Below are 14,090 nucleotides of genomic sequence, written 5' to 3' on the forward strand. Positions count from 1 at the left end.
CTCAAAGGAGATACATAATTTATATATAAAAGGTAACATAAGCAAATTAGAAGAGCATGGGGGGAAATTACCTGTCATCATGGATAGGGAAAAAGTTCATAATTAAATAAGAAATAATGAGATTCATAGGAAATAAAATGAATAACTTTGATTACATAAAATTAAAATGTTTTTCCACAATCAAAACCAATGCAATCAAAATGAGAAGGAAAACAGAAAAACTAGGAAAAGTTTTACAGAATTTCTCTGATAAAGATCTAATTTCTCAACTATATGAGGAACTGAGCCAAATTTTTAAAAAATATAAACCATTTCCTAATTAATAAATGATCAAAAGATAAGAACAAAGTTTTTCAAAAGAAATCAAAGCTAACTACAACCAATCCCAGGAAAAATGCAAATTAACTAGAGAAATGAAAATTTAAACAACTCTAAGGTACCACTTTACATCCATGACAGAAAAGGAAAGTTACAAATGTTGGAGAGGATGTGGAAAAATAGGTACATAATTGATGGAACTATATTAATCCAACTATCCTGGAGAACAATTTAGAACCAAAAGGATATAAAACTATCCATATCCTTTGACACAACAATACCACTATGAAGTCTATATTCCAAAGAGAACAAGGGAAAAGAAGAACCCATATGTACAAAAAAGAATTTATAGCAGTTTTTGTTGTTTTGTTTTGTTTTTTTGTAGTGACAGAATTGCAGACTATGAGGTTACCCATCAATTGAGGAATGGTTCAACAAGTTTTGGTACATAATTAGGATGGAATATTATTGATACTATAATAAATGATGAAGGGGATAGTATCAAAAAAAGTCTGGGAAGACATATATGAAGTAATGCAAAGTGAACAGAAAACAATGTACATAGTAACAGCAATGTTGTAGAGATAATCAACTGTGAAAAACTTAGCAATTCTGACAAATACAGTGCTCTATGATAGTTGCAAAGGATTCGAGGTGAAAAATGCTGCTTACTCCCAGATAGGGAACTGATCTACTCAAAAGTACAGACTGAAGCATTTTTTCTTTTCTTTATTTTTATTTCTTTTATTTTTTGCAATAAGACTAATGTGGAAATTTGTTTTGCATGACTTCATATGCATAATGGAAGGAAGAAAAATTGGAACTAAAAATTACTTTTAAAAAGCAAAATCAGAAGAAAGAAGGCCCTGTTAAACTAAAGATTAGTAAACCCAACTTGTGATAATATCAAAATTCTAGAATATAAAGGAATAGTTAGTAACCATTTAGAAAAGGAACTAGTAAGCACAAAGTACTAGCACATCATCAGCTAAACATAGGATAGGAATTTAATCTTATTTCCTCTTTTGGCAAATAGATCATGGGAATGGCATATGTCACCTAGATAGTATTTAAATATTTGACAAATCCTATCATGCTTTTCTTGTATGCAGGATAGATTTGGATTAATTAAAATTTATTTATATGAGTTCAGAAATAATTGGAGACCTGACTTTAAAAACAGTCATTAATGCTTTGATGTTAACTTGGAGAGAATTCTCTAATACTGTGTCACAGGAGTTTGTAGTTTTGTGTTAGTCAATACTTTTTAAAAGATCAATTACTTGACATTCTTATTCTTATTAAATTTGGATATGACACAAAATTAGGACAGATATTTAATATATTAGATAATAGAACCCCCTGCAATAAAAAATAAAAAGACTAGGACAGCTAGGTGGTGCAGTGGATAGAACACCAGCCCTGAATTCAGGAGGATCTCAGTTTAAATCTGGTCTCAGACACTCAACACTTCCTAGCTGTGTAACCCTGGGCAACTCACTTACCCCCAATTGCCTTAGATAGATATATAGATAGATCGATCGATTGATAGATAGATAGATAAAAAGACTAAAAAGACTCTCTATATAGAAACTGGATTGATAGATATATACTACAAAGAGGTCAATGAAAAAAGAAAATCCTCATATATCCCAAAATGTTTATAGTAAGACCTGGAATAGAATATTAAACAAATATTTACTGACCTCAAGACTGTAAAAATTATTTTTATTATAGCTTTTTATTTACAAGATATATGCATGGAAATTTTTCAGCATTGACAATTGCAAAACCTTTTGTTCCAACTTTTCCCTTCCTTCCCCCACCCCCTGCCCCAGATGGCAGGTTGACCAATACATGTTAAATATGTTGAAGTATATGTTTAATACTATATATATATATATATATATATATATATATATATATATATATATACATGTCCTAACAGTTATTTTGCTGTACCAAAAGAATCAGACTTTGAAATAGTGTACAATTAGCCTGTGACAGAGATCAGAAATGTAGGTGGGCATAAATAGAGTAGTGGTTCATAGTCATCTACCAGAGATCTTTTGCTAAGTGTAGCTGGTTCAGTTCATTACTGCTCTGTTGGAAGTGATTTGGTTCATCTCATTGTTGAAAAGAGCCACATCCATCAGAATTGATCATCATATAGTATTGTTGTTGAAGTATATAATGATCTTCTGGTCCTGCTCATTTCACTCAGCATCACTTCATATAAGTCTCTCCAGGCCTTTCTGAAATTATCCTGCTGGTCATTTCTTATAGAACAATAATATTCCATAATATTCATATACCATAACTTATTCAGTCCATTCTCCAAACTAGTTTCCAGTTTCTGACCACTACAAAGAGGGCTGCCACAAACATTCTTGCACATACAGGTCCCTTTCGCTTCTTTAAGATTTCTTTGTGATATAAGCCTAGTAGTAGAACTGCTGGATCAAAGGGTATGCACAGTTTGATAACTTTTTGAGCATAGTTCCAAATTGCTCTCCAAAATGGCTGGAGGTATTCACAATTCTACCAACAATGTATCAGTGTCCCAGTTTTCCCACATCCCCTCTAACATTGCATATTATCTTTCCCTGTCATTCTTAGCCAATCTGACAGATGTGTAGTGGTATCTCAGAGTTGTCTTAATTTGCATTTTTCTGATTAATAATGACTTGGAACATTTTTCATCTGGCTAGAAATAGTTTCAGTTTCTTTGAGAATTGTCTGTTCATATCCTTTGACCATTTATCAATTGGAAAATGGTTTGATTTCTTATAAATTAAAGTCAGTTCTCTATATATTTTGGAAATGAGGCCTTTATCAGAACCTTTGGCTGTAAAAATGTTTTCCCAGTTTATTGTTTCCTTTCTAATCTTGTCTGCATTAGTTTTGTTTCTACAAAAACTTTTCAATTTGATATAATCAAAATTTCCTATTTTGTGATCAATAATGATCTCTAGTTTTTCTTTAGTCATAAATTCCTTCCTTTTCCACAGATCTGAGAGGTAAATTATCCTATGTTCTTCTAATTTATTTATAATCTTATTCTTTATGCCTAGGTCATGAACCCATTTTGATCTTATCTTGGTGTATGGTGTTAAGTGTGGGTCAATGCCTAGTTTCTGCCAAACTAGTTTCCAATTTTCCCAGCAATTTTTGTCAAACAGTGAGTTCTTTTCCCCAAAGGTGGGGAAGACTGTAAAAATTATAAACATCAATGGGAGGTTAAAAAAAGATTTGAATTAAACCAAAATTAAGTAACTTAATTCTAAAGAATTGGTGGATCAGAGAAATAAGAGATTATTACATCAAAGAAAATGACAACAATAAGACAATATACAAAAAAATTTAAGTGGCAAAGGAGAAATGAGTTATCTAGTGAAGTAATGAGTCTCTTTTCACCAGAAACCTCCAAGTAAAGACTGGATGACCAATTATCAAGTAGCAAAAATTCTATACTTTTAGCCTGAATAAGATGACCACGTGGTCCCTTCCAAGTTTCGCATGTATACATACACATAAAGATACACACATGTACAGACACATACACAAATCCCTTTTCAAATTCTTCAAACCAAGACAATATTCCTGTTGGAGAAATAACATTAAGATTGATATTTATTATATATAGATATAGTTAGAGCGAGAGAGAGAGAGAAAGCAAGAGCGAGAGCGAGAGCAAGAGAGATTAAATTTGGGTGAACATTAGCTCAAAATATCTTAGTATCCCAAAATTCTTTTTTTTTTTTTTACTGATTTTGATCCTGTATGAAGCTTTGCATCTCTATGTAACTTTACTACAAAGACAATTGCAAAATTGGAAGAAATAAAATATTGAATTTTGATACTCATATTGTAAAGAAAAATCATATTCAGTAGAACTGTACTTTCCTAATAAGTAAGAGAAATTTCAATGTATTACATATTTATATGCTAGGGGATGATATAAGAATATGAAGCCAGGGTAGACTATATGTGGATGTCAATCAAATGAATGAAGCAATTCTCTGTTGTGTAGAGTAAGATATAGATATAGATATAGATATAGATATAGATATAGATATAGATATATAGATATAGATATTAATTATAAAATTTAATTGTTCATACCCTTTGACTGACAATCCTACTATTAGCCATGTCCCTTGGGCATATCAATAACAAAATAAAAGTTCTTATACCTAAAAAAGTATTAGTCAATCCCATTGCATTAAAAAAGAGAAAAGAGGGAGAAAAGGAAAAAAAGGAGGGAGGAAGGAAGGGAAGAAGGAATGAAGAAAAGAAGGTAGGAAGGAAGGAAGGAAGGAAGGAAAAAAGGAAGGAAGGAAGGTAGGAAGGAAGGAAGGAAGGAGGAAGGAAGGAAGGAAGGAAGGAAGGAAGGAAGGAAGAAAGGGATATCTAAAAAAAAAAAAAGGAGGGAGGAAGGAAGCCATAGCAATTTACAAGATATTGTCAGTGGAATTGATGAGACAATTCTTGAGATTACTAAAAATAAAGAAAAACAACAGCAATACAAATAAAACAGAAGAGTGGAAACAAAATTTGGAGGAATTACTAAACAAAGTATGGAATATGTCTCCTCTTTCTCTAAATTTCTAAAACTCAATTACTCACTCTATCTGGATTTTTCCTAGAGCTATACATTCAACCCTACTCTCTTTGATTCCAACCCCATATAGACCTATTGGTATATGCAACTTGACTTCTTGAGGCATATTAGAATCAATTTATCCAACAGAGAACTAATCTTTAAAAATCTTGATAGTCAGTGTTTCTGATAAAGGTCTCATTTCTAAAATACATAAAGAACTATGTCAAATTTATGGGAATATAAGTCTTTCCCCAAGTGATAATTAGCCAAAGGATATGAACAGATAATTTTTAGATGAAGAAATTAAAATCATCTACAATCATATGAAAAAATGCTGTAAATCACTATTGATTAGAGAAATGCAAATTTTAACTCTGAGATACCACCTCATATTCTCAGACTGGCTAAGATGACAGGAAAACATGATGATAAATATTGGAGGGGATGTGAGAAAACTGGGACACTAATGCATTGTTAGTGGAGTTGTGAAATGATAAATCCAACCATTTTGGAGAGCAATCTGGAGCTATGCTCAAAGAGCTATCAAACTATGCATATCCAGTGACCCAGTAGTGCCATTACTAGGTTTATATCCCAAGAAAATCATAAAAATAGGGAAAGGACTCACATGTCTAAAAATGTTTGTAGCAGTTCTTTTTGTGGTAGCAAAAAATTGGAAAATGAATAGATGTCCATCAATTTGGGAATGGCTGAATAAGTTATGTTATATGAAAGTAATTGAATAATATTGTTATAGAAAAATGATGAACAAGCTGATTTTAGAAAGGTCTGAAAAGATTTACATGAAATGATGCTGAGCAAAACAAGCAGAACCATGAATACATTATACATAGTAACAGCAAGAATGTGTAATGATCAACTACGAAAGATCTGGTTTTTCTCAATGATTCTCCAGTGATTCAAAGCAATCCCAACAGACTTCGGACAGAAACTGCCATCTGCATTACAGAATAAGAATTATGGAGACTGAATGTAAATCAACACATGCTATGTTCACTTCTTTTTTTCTGTTTTTTTTTTCTCTCCCATGGTTCTTCACTTTTGCTCTGATTTTTCTCTCCCAATATGATTCATAAAGCAATATGTATTAAAAATAAATAAATTAAAACCTTAAAAATAAATTATAAAAAAAGAAAAAGCTCAGACACAGACACAGAGAAGAGCCTGGACATTACAAATTGTGTCTTCATACAGCCTTCAAAGAATTTTCCATTTGCTCTGATATTAACTTATTTTTTGCACATAATTGCAAAGCAGGAAGCATGCATACTATATGCATAGAGCGTAAATAAAGAAAAGAGCCAACACCAAAATTTCCAGAGAAGCCAAAGAAATTTCCTCTCAGATAAAAAGATAACATGAATAATATTTTTCTCAGTGTCAGTAGATCATTTTAGAAAATACAAGGAAAAAAGAGTATGAATTGAATGTTTCCCTGCCCTGTTTATCAAAAGAATCTTAGGAATATTATCTGGTGGTTGAAAAGAAGAGATTTATTTTCTCCTATTAATTTACTGTATTTCACTTGTTATTATTTTGCTTTTCCTAAACAGAACATTTATTTAGGTGCATATTTCATATTCAAATTCTAAAAAAAAGTGTTAAGCTAATTTTGATGGATTTAGTATAAGAATAGCCAACATAAACTTTAGGTATAAAAAAGTTATGAGTTAATATTATAAAACAATTTTTTCAACTGCACTTAATTAAGGGTAAATTGTGTCATACAATCTAAATATTATGAATTAGTTTGCAAAGTCAATAGAGAATTGGGCCCACAGTCAAGAAGACACCTCTTTTTCATTTTAAATCTGGCTTCAGACACTTAATAGCTGTGTGACTCTGAGCAAGTCACTTAAGTCCATTTGCCTCAGTTCCTTATCTGTAAAATGAGGGATGCTGGAAAAATAGGAAACTATAATTAGAAAACTCTACTTTTTATTTCTGTTATTCCCCTTATGCTATAGAATTCCTTCCTCTTAGTGGTTTTAGTTTTTGTAAATCCCCACTTCCTACTGTTCAGGGCTGTCTGATTTGGATGTTTTCCCAGCATCTTTTGCTTTCAATAAACTCTCCATTTAAATTATATTGGTGTATACTCCCATCTGTATCTTGGTATATAGCATTATTTGGAAGTCTCAGCAGTTTCAAGTGCTCCTTTTCCCAAAAGCCCAGGGGATCACCGAATTCAGAGTAAACTTCAGTGTAAACATCTGGGCTTCCAGTAAGGTATTACTGACTTCACAATCAGCCTTTTTATCCTGTCTATCCTGCTACCTCTCTGTAAGCATCTTTGTAGTTAAGTGTGTGAACAAAGTATGTGTCATGAGAACCATTTCATACCAAGGAAGTGATCCTAGACATCACATTATGTTAATTCAAAGGCACCCTTTCAAATCGTGTCTTGATGTCATTCATCAAAATCTCTTTTAAATAGGAAAATATTTTTAAAATCTAACTTTTAATTAGGAATAAAAATAAAGGATATAGGTTGTATATTCTAAATAACATGTTCAAATTTAGAAGACATAGCATTTTTTTTTGCAAAGCAGAACATTTTTCATTTTTTTCTTTTTTATTTAATTTTTCTTGTGCAGCAAGATAATTGTATGATTAGAATTCTAAGATACAGTGTCAACAAATCCAGAATTAAAGAGATTACACAACATTGTTGCCCTTTCAACTCCCAGGAGAATGAAAACTAATATAGGTTTGTTTGAGTAGTACTATGGGGGAAAAAACCAATTTACCTTCCACAGTTATGCCCTCTCATTCCTCCTTCTCAACATCATGTTCTCAGCTGATTTCCTCTCCAAGAAATGTCAGTCACAAACATCTTAGTGAAGGGACAAAGTATAATTGAATGGAAAAGTAGTTCTGGAATCAGTGAATATGGGTTTAAATCCTGGAGCTGCTACTTTGCAGCCATACATTCATGGGCAAATCATTTAATCCTACTGCACCCTCATTGTCCTCATCTATAAACTAGATCTAATAATAATCATTTCAAATATTTCACAGAATTGTAGAGAAAATATGGAAGGTATATAAACACAAACTAACATGACATTGCTATGTATTCTTTCCCATGAGTGACTATGTTTTTAACCCAAATGAACCCCAACTTCAGCTTCCCCTTTTATAAAATGAAATTGGGCTGGAAAGCCTGTGAGGTCCTTTTAGCACTAGATTTATGATCCTAAAAACAATGAGGAGATATCAAAGGAATGAATCTCTAATGGGGAACTTTTAGTTTTCTTTAGTGCCTAGATAGAAGAGATGCAAGAATTTTCTGTGACTCTTAGGTTTGTCTGGGCTTGATTCCTTTGTTGAATTCAGAAGGATTCTAAGTTCTATGTCATTATAAATATGAAGAAGAAAAGATTTTCCCCTTTTACCATACCAATCTGTTTCTCCCAAATATATCTATAACAAAATTCTAGTTGGGTATTTCTAAATGTATGAACTTTTTTTAAGTGTATAGAAGCAGAATGTTAGACAATGAGATGATTCAGACCAGTTTCAATGATCTTTTGATGAAGAGAGTCATCTACACCCAGAGAGAGGATTGTAGAAACTGAGTGTGGATCACAACATAGCATTTTCATTTTTTTTTTTGTTTGCTTGTTTTTTTTTTCATTTTTTTCTTTTTTATTTGATTTTTCTTGTGCAGCAAGATAATTGTATATATATGTATGCATATATTGGATTTAATATATATTTACCATGTTTAACATATATTGATTTACTTGCTATCTAGGGGAGGGGTGGTGGGAAGGGAGGGAATTGAAACCAAGGTTTTGCAAGGATTAATGTTGAAAAATTATCCATTCATATATTTTGAAAATTAAAAAGCTTTAATTTTTTAAAAAAGTGTTAGATTTGTAGTAAGAAAACCTGGATTTGGATCCCTGTTCATCCACTGTGGTCTTGGTCAAGTCACTTGCCTTTCTGCGCCTTGGTTTCCTCATCTATAAAATAGGGATTGGGTACATTAACAATTTATTTTATACCTTTGTTTGATTCAACCATGATGTACTCCAACTTAATCAATACATCAACTCCAAAACACAAGATCTTCTATTTTTTTATTCAGATGTCTTTAAGTACAGCCTATTTTAGGCTTTTGCAACATGATAGAGAGGTGCAGGTCATCGAGGAAATCTGAGACAGAAAAAAAAAAAAAAATCAAACTTATCATCCCCTGAGATTCCTAAATGAAAACTCCCATGAAAATCATGCTCAAATTCCTGATATCTTAGATCAAGGAGAAAATATTACAAGCAGTCAAACAGGAAAAAATTTAAATATTATGAAGCCACAGCTTCTACATTAAAGGATTAGAGAACTTGGAATATAATAATCCAGAGGGCAAGAGGGCTATGAACAGGCAGTTTTAAGATGAAAAAATAAGAGTTATCTATTGTTACATGAAAATTATAGAATCTTTTTGAGTAGCGAAATGAAAATTAAAATAATTCTGAAGCACCACCTCACATCTAACAAATTGGCTAATATTACAAAAAAGGAAAATTATAAATGCTAGAAATGATGTGGGAAAATTGGAACACTAATGCACTAATTCGACCATTCTTTTTGTTTGGTTGCTTGTTTTGTTTTGTTTTTAATCTTATTTAATATTTTATTTTTCCTTGTTACATGTGAAAACAATTATAACATTCTTTTAAAAAATTTTGAGTTCTAAATTCTCAATCTTTCTCCTTTTTACATATGACTATAGATATCTGATTAGTTTGGAAACATTTTGTTCATATCCTTTGATCATTTATCAATTGAGGAATGGCTCTTATTTCTATAAATTTGAGAAATGAAGTCTTTATAAAAAAATTTTCACAGTAATGATTACCAACTATGTATTTCCTTCTATTTTCTTTCCTCTTGTTCATTCCACTCTTTCTCTCCTTTTACCCTGTTCATTTGCAATAGACTTTTGCTTTCCTGTTTTCCTTTCTTTAAGCTCCTTCTCTCTGCACTCCTTATTGTCTCCCTTCTCTACTTTCCCATGTGGTAAGATAAGTTTCTATTCAGCTAATTCTGATAAGAATAAGGTTCATGTGCTCCCCTTCTTATTTCCCCCAATCATTTTCAGGCTTCTTTTATAGCAGACTCTTTACCCAATTATACCTCTCCCTCACCACTTTTCCCAGGGCATGCTACTTTTTCATGTTTTAATTTCATTTTTTTTTAAGATAATCATACCTTCACATTCAACTCATATCTTTGTTTTCTATGTATACTATTTTTAGCTGCCTTAAAAGTTTTTAGAGTTATAAATATCATTTTCCCATGTAGGAATATATATATATATATACTTTATTGAATTTCATGATTTCTCTTTCTTGTTTACCTTTTCATACTTTTTTTTTGCATCTTGTTTTTGAAAGTTAGTTTTTCTACTTACCTCTGGTCCTTTCATCAGAAATGCCTGAAGTGCCCTATTTCATTAAATATGCATTTTTTCCTCTAAAAAATTATACCCAATTATTTATGGGTAGATTTGGTTATAATCCTAGCTCTTTTGCCCTTGGAAGAATATATTCCAAGCCCTCCAGTTCTTCAATATAGAATTTGCTAAATCTTTTGTTATCTTGACCGTGGCTTCAAGATATTTGAATTGTTTTTTTGGTTTTTTGTTTGTTTGTTTTTGGGAGCTGCTTGTAATATTTTATCTTTGATCTGAGAGGTCTGGAATTTGAGTATAATATTTCTGAGATTTTTCATTTTGGGACCTCTTTCGGGAGGTGATAAGTAAATTTTTTAAATTTCTATTTTACTTCTGTTGTGTGATTTTAGGGAAAAGTTCGAATCCGCTCCTATAAATGACGCTCTCGGACTCAATCAAAGTGAAAATAAAATTTAATCATACAATGCATGGAATAGGATGCTTACAATAACAACTCATACAACAAATAATACATAAAAGACAAAGAATAATGAGAATTATGAATAAAATAATAGAAAAAGAGAGAGAATACATCACCGATCGGGGGAGCTTCAACTCTAATTTACTGGTGGCGGCGGCTGGGAAACCCCAGTATTTCAGCCTTTGAGTCCCCATTGGGAAAATCCTAGGCAGATCGTCATCCCCGTAGGTGAGGTTTCAAAATGGAGAATGCTCTGCCCGCTTTTTATAGGCATCAGGACAAAGAAGGCTTTGAGCCAAATAAAGACTTCATATAAGACAGGGACGTACCGACAAGGGCTCCAGATGGTTATAGTCAAGTGTTGCATCGACAAGGGGGCCAGTCCTTATCAACAGCGACAGTTCCAAGGAGTGGCAAGTTTCTGGAATCACGTATTTGAAGCTAAAACACATGTGGTACATTCCCAGCTTTTAGGTTAAAAAATGGTCAAGTTCTCATGAGTTCGAAAACATATATTCTTAGGGGTGAGAGAACAGTCAAGTCCTCACAAGGAGAGTCACATCCTACCTCGATTAGGTTCACATGGTTTACATGGGAATTAGGTTCACATGGGGAAAGTCACGTCCTTACAATGATTTCTTATTCACCTTCTTGTTCAAAAATATTTTCTATTTTTGATAACTTCTAGGCTGTGTGTGTGTGTGTGTGTGTGTGTGTGTGTGTCTGTCTGTCTGTCTCTGTCTCTCTGTCTCTCTTTCTGTCTCTGTGTGTGTCTGTGTGCCTGTATCTCTCTCTTTCTCTCGTCATAACTTTCAGGTAGTCTAATAGTTCTTCAATTATCTCTCCTGGATCTATTTTTGAGATCAGTTTTTTTTTCCTCCAAAGAAATTATATTTTCTTCTATTTTTCCATTCTTTTGATTTTATTTAATTATTTCTTGCTGTTATTATTTTTCATTTGCCCAATTCTAACTTCTAAGGAATTATTTTTTTGAGGGAGCTATTATCCCTTCTTTTCCATCTTTCCAAATCTGATTTTTCAAGCCATTCTTCTCTTCACTGGATTTTTGTTCCTCTTTTACTATTTGATCCATACTTTTTTTTACTTTTCTTTTTTTTTCTCTGAGGCAATTGGAATTAAGTGACTTTCCCAGGGTCACACACCTAAGAAGTGTTCAGTGTCTGAGACCAGATTTGAACTCAGGTCCTCCTGACTTCAGGGCTGGTACTCTATCCAATGCACTATCAAACTGCCCCCTCCCACACTGTTTTTAAGGTGTTATTTTCTTCAGTATTTTTTTGTCTTTTTTGTTTTTACCAAGCTGTTTACCTTTTTTTTCATGATTTTCTTGCATGTTGGGTGCCAAAATGTGGTGTGTTTTTTTTTCTTCTTTAAAATAATATAAAGGTTTTCTCTGGGGGAGAGAGCAGGTTTCTGGCAGAGGTTTTCTGGAGGCAGCCTTAGTATCAGTTCAGATCAATAATTACCTCAAATGCAGCCAGCTGGTAAAAATACAAACGTTTATTTCTCCTTTCAAGTCTTGTCTCTTTCCTTGGGCCTGGATAGCTAGATTCTTAGAGGCCTCTCTCTCTTTCCTTGGTTTCAAGAGCTCTTGCAGTTTTGTCCTTTGCTTCTGCCTCTGCTTTCTTCAGCCTTCAATCCAGCTCCACTCTTCATGTAATTCCGCTGAAATCTGTCCGAGGGCCTCTGTCTGTTTCTTTTATACGAGAGAGAGGAATTGTGGAATACGGGAGAGAGGGATTATGGGTTTTCTCCCATAGTGCTCTCTGGCCCTAAGAGCTCAAGGGAAGTGTGAATTCACAAAGTTACAAAGTTTACTTTGTGAATCTCCCATACTTGTGAACTCCAAGGAGTAAAGGTGTGAACACAAGCATTGTATCAATTAGTTCTACTTAGTACCTTGTTTCAGGTTCTGGCCCAAAACATCTTCTTGTAAGATCAGATCAATAATCTATCAACTCTAATGAGTTAGCAGTTTGTAAAGATTCCAACAACTCCCATTTCTCTTCTCAATATTTCTTCTAACTCCCTTATTTAATTTTTACAATCCGTTTTGAGCTCTTCCAAGGCCTAAGACTAATTCACATTCTTTTTTTGAGACTTTGGAGGCAGAAATTTTGACTTTGTTGTTTTCTGAATGTATGTTTTGATTTTCTTTGTCACCATAGTAACTTTCAGTGGTCAGAATTTTTTTTTTTTCAATTTTGTTTTGTTCGTTTCTAACTTATTTCTTGAATTTTAACTCTATGAGGACTGGCGAGACTTACATGAACTGATACTGAGTGAATGAAATGAGCAGAACCAGGAGATCATTATATACCTCAACAACGATACTGTATGAGGATGTATTCTGATGGAAGTGGACCTCTTCGATAAAGAGAGCCTTAATTGATCAAAGATGGACAGAAGCAGCTACACCCAGAGAAAGAACACTGGGAAATGAATATAAACTGCTTGCATTTTTGTTTTTCTTCCCGGGTTATTTATACCTTCTGAATTCAATTCTCCCTGTGCAACAAGAGAACTGTTCGGTTCTGCACACATATATTGTATCTAGGATATACTGCAACCCATTCAACATGTAAAGGACTCTTGCCATCTGGGGGAAGGGGTGGAGGGAGGGAGGGGAAAAATCGGAACAGAAGTGAATGCAAGGGATAATGCTGTAAAAAATTACCCTGGCATGCGTTTTATCAATAAAAAGTTATTTAAAAATTTAAAAAAAAAGAATTTTAACTCTATGCTAAAGTGGGGCTCCATTTCCCAAGTTGAGGGACCACTGTCTCAAGATTCAAGTTTTTTCTGCAGTTGTGTTTTCAGAGGTTCTATAACCTATAAGTTTTTGGCTTTTCTAAGGTTATGTTTTTTTTTTAGGGAGAGTGTGTCTATTTTATTCTGGAAATTCAGACCATTCTGGAAAGCAATTTGGAACTATGCTCCAAAGTCAATCAAACCTTTTGATCCAGCAATGCCACTTATTAGGTCTATATCCCAAAGAGATTGTTTAAAAAAAAAAGGGGGGGGGAAAGTGTTGGAATCCTAATTTTAACTCAACTTGAAATAAGGTGATAACTCAAGGGAGATGTTAGAATCCTAGTGTTAACTCAACCTGAAACAAGGTACTAAGTAGAACTAATTGATATAATGCTTGTGTTCACACCTTTACTCATTGGAGTTCACATGTTTGAGAGATTTCAGGGTTTAGTATGAGATATCCAAAATCACACCTCCCTTGAAGC

The sequence above is a fragment of the Antechinus flavipes genome, chromosome 4, assembly GCF_016432865.1.
Source record: "Antechinus flavipes isolate AdamAnt ecotype Samford, QLD, Australia chromosome 4, AdamAnt_v2, whole genome shotgun sequence".
NCBI lineage: Eukaryota > Metazoa > Chordata > Mammalia > Dasyuromorphia > Dasyuridae > Antechinus > Antechinus flavipes.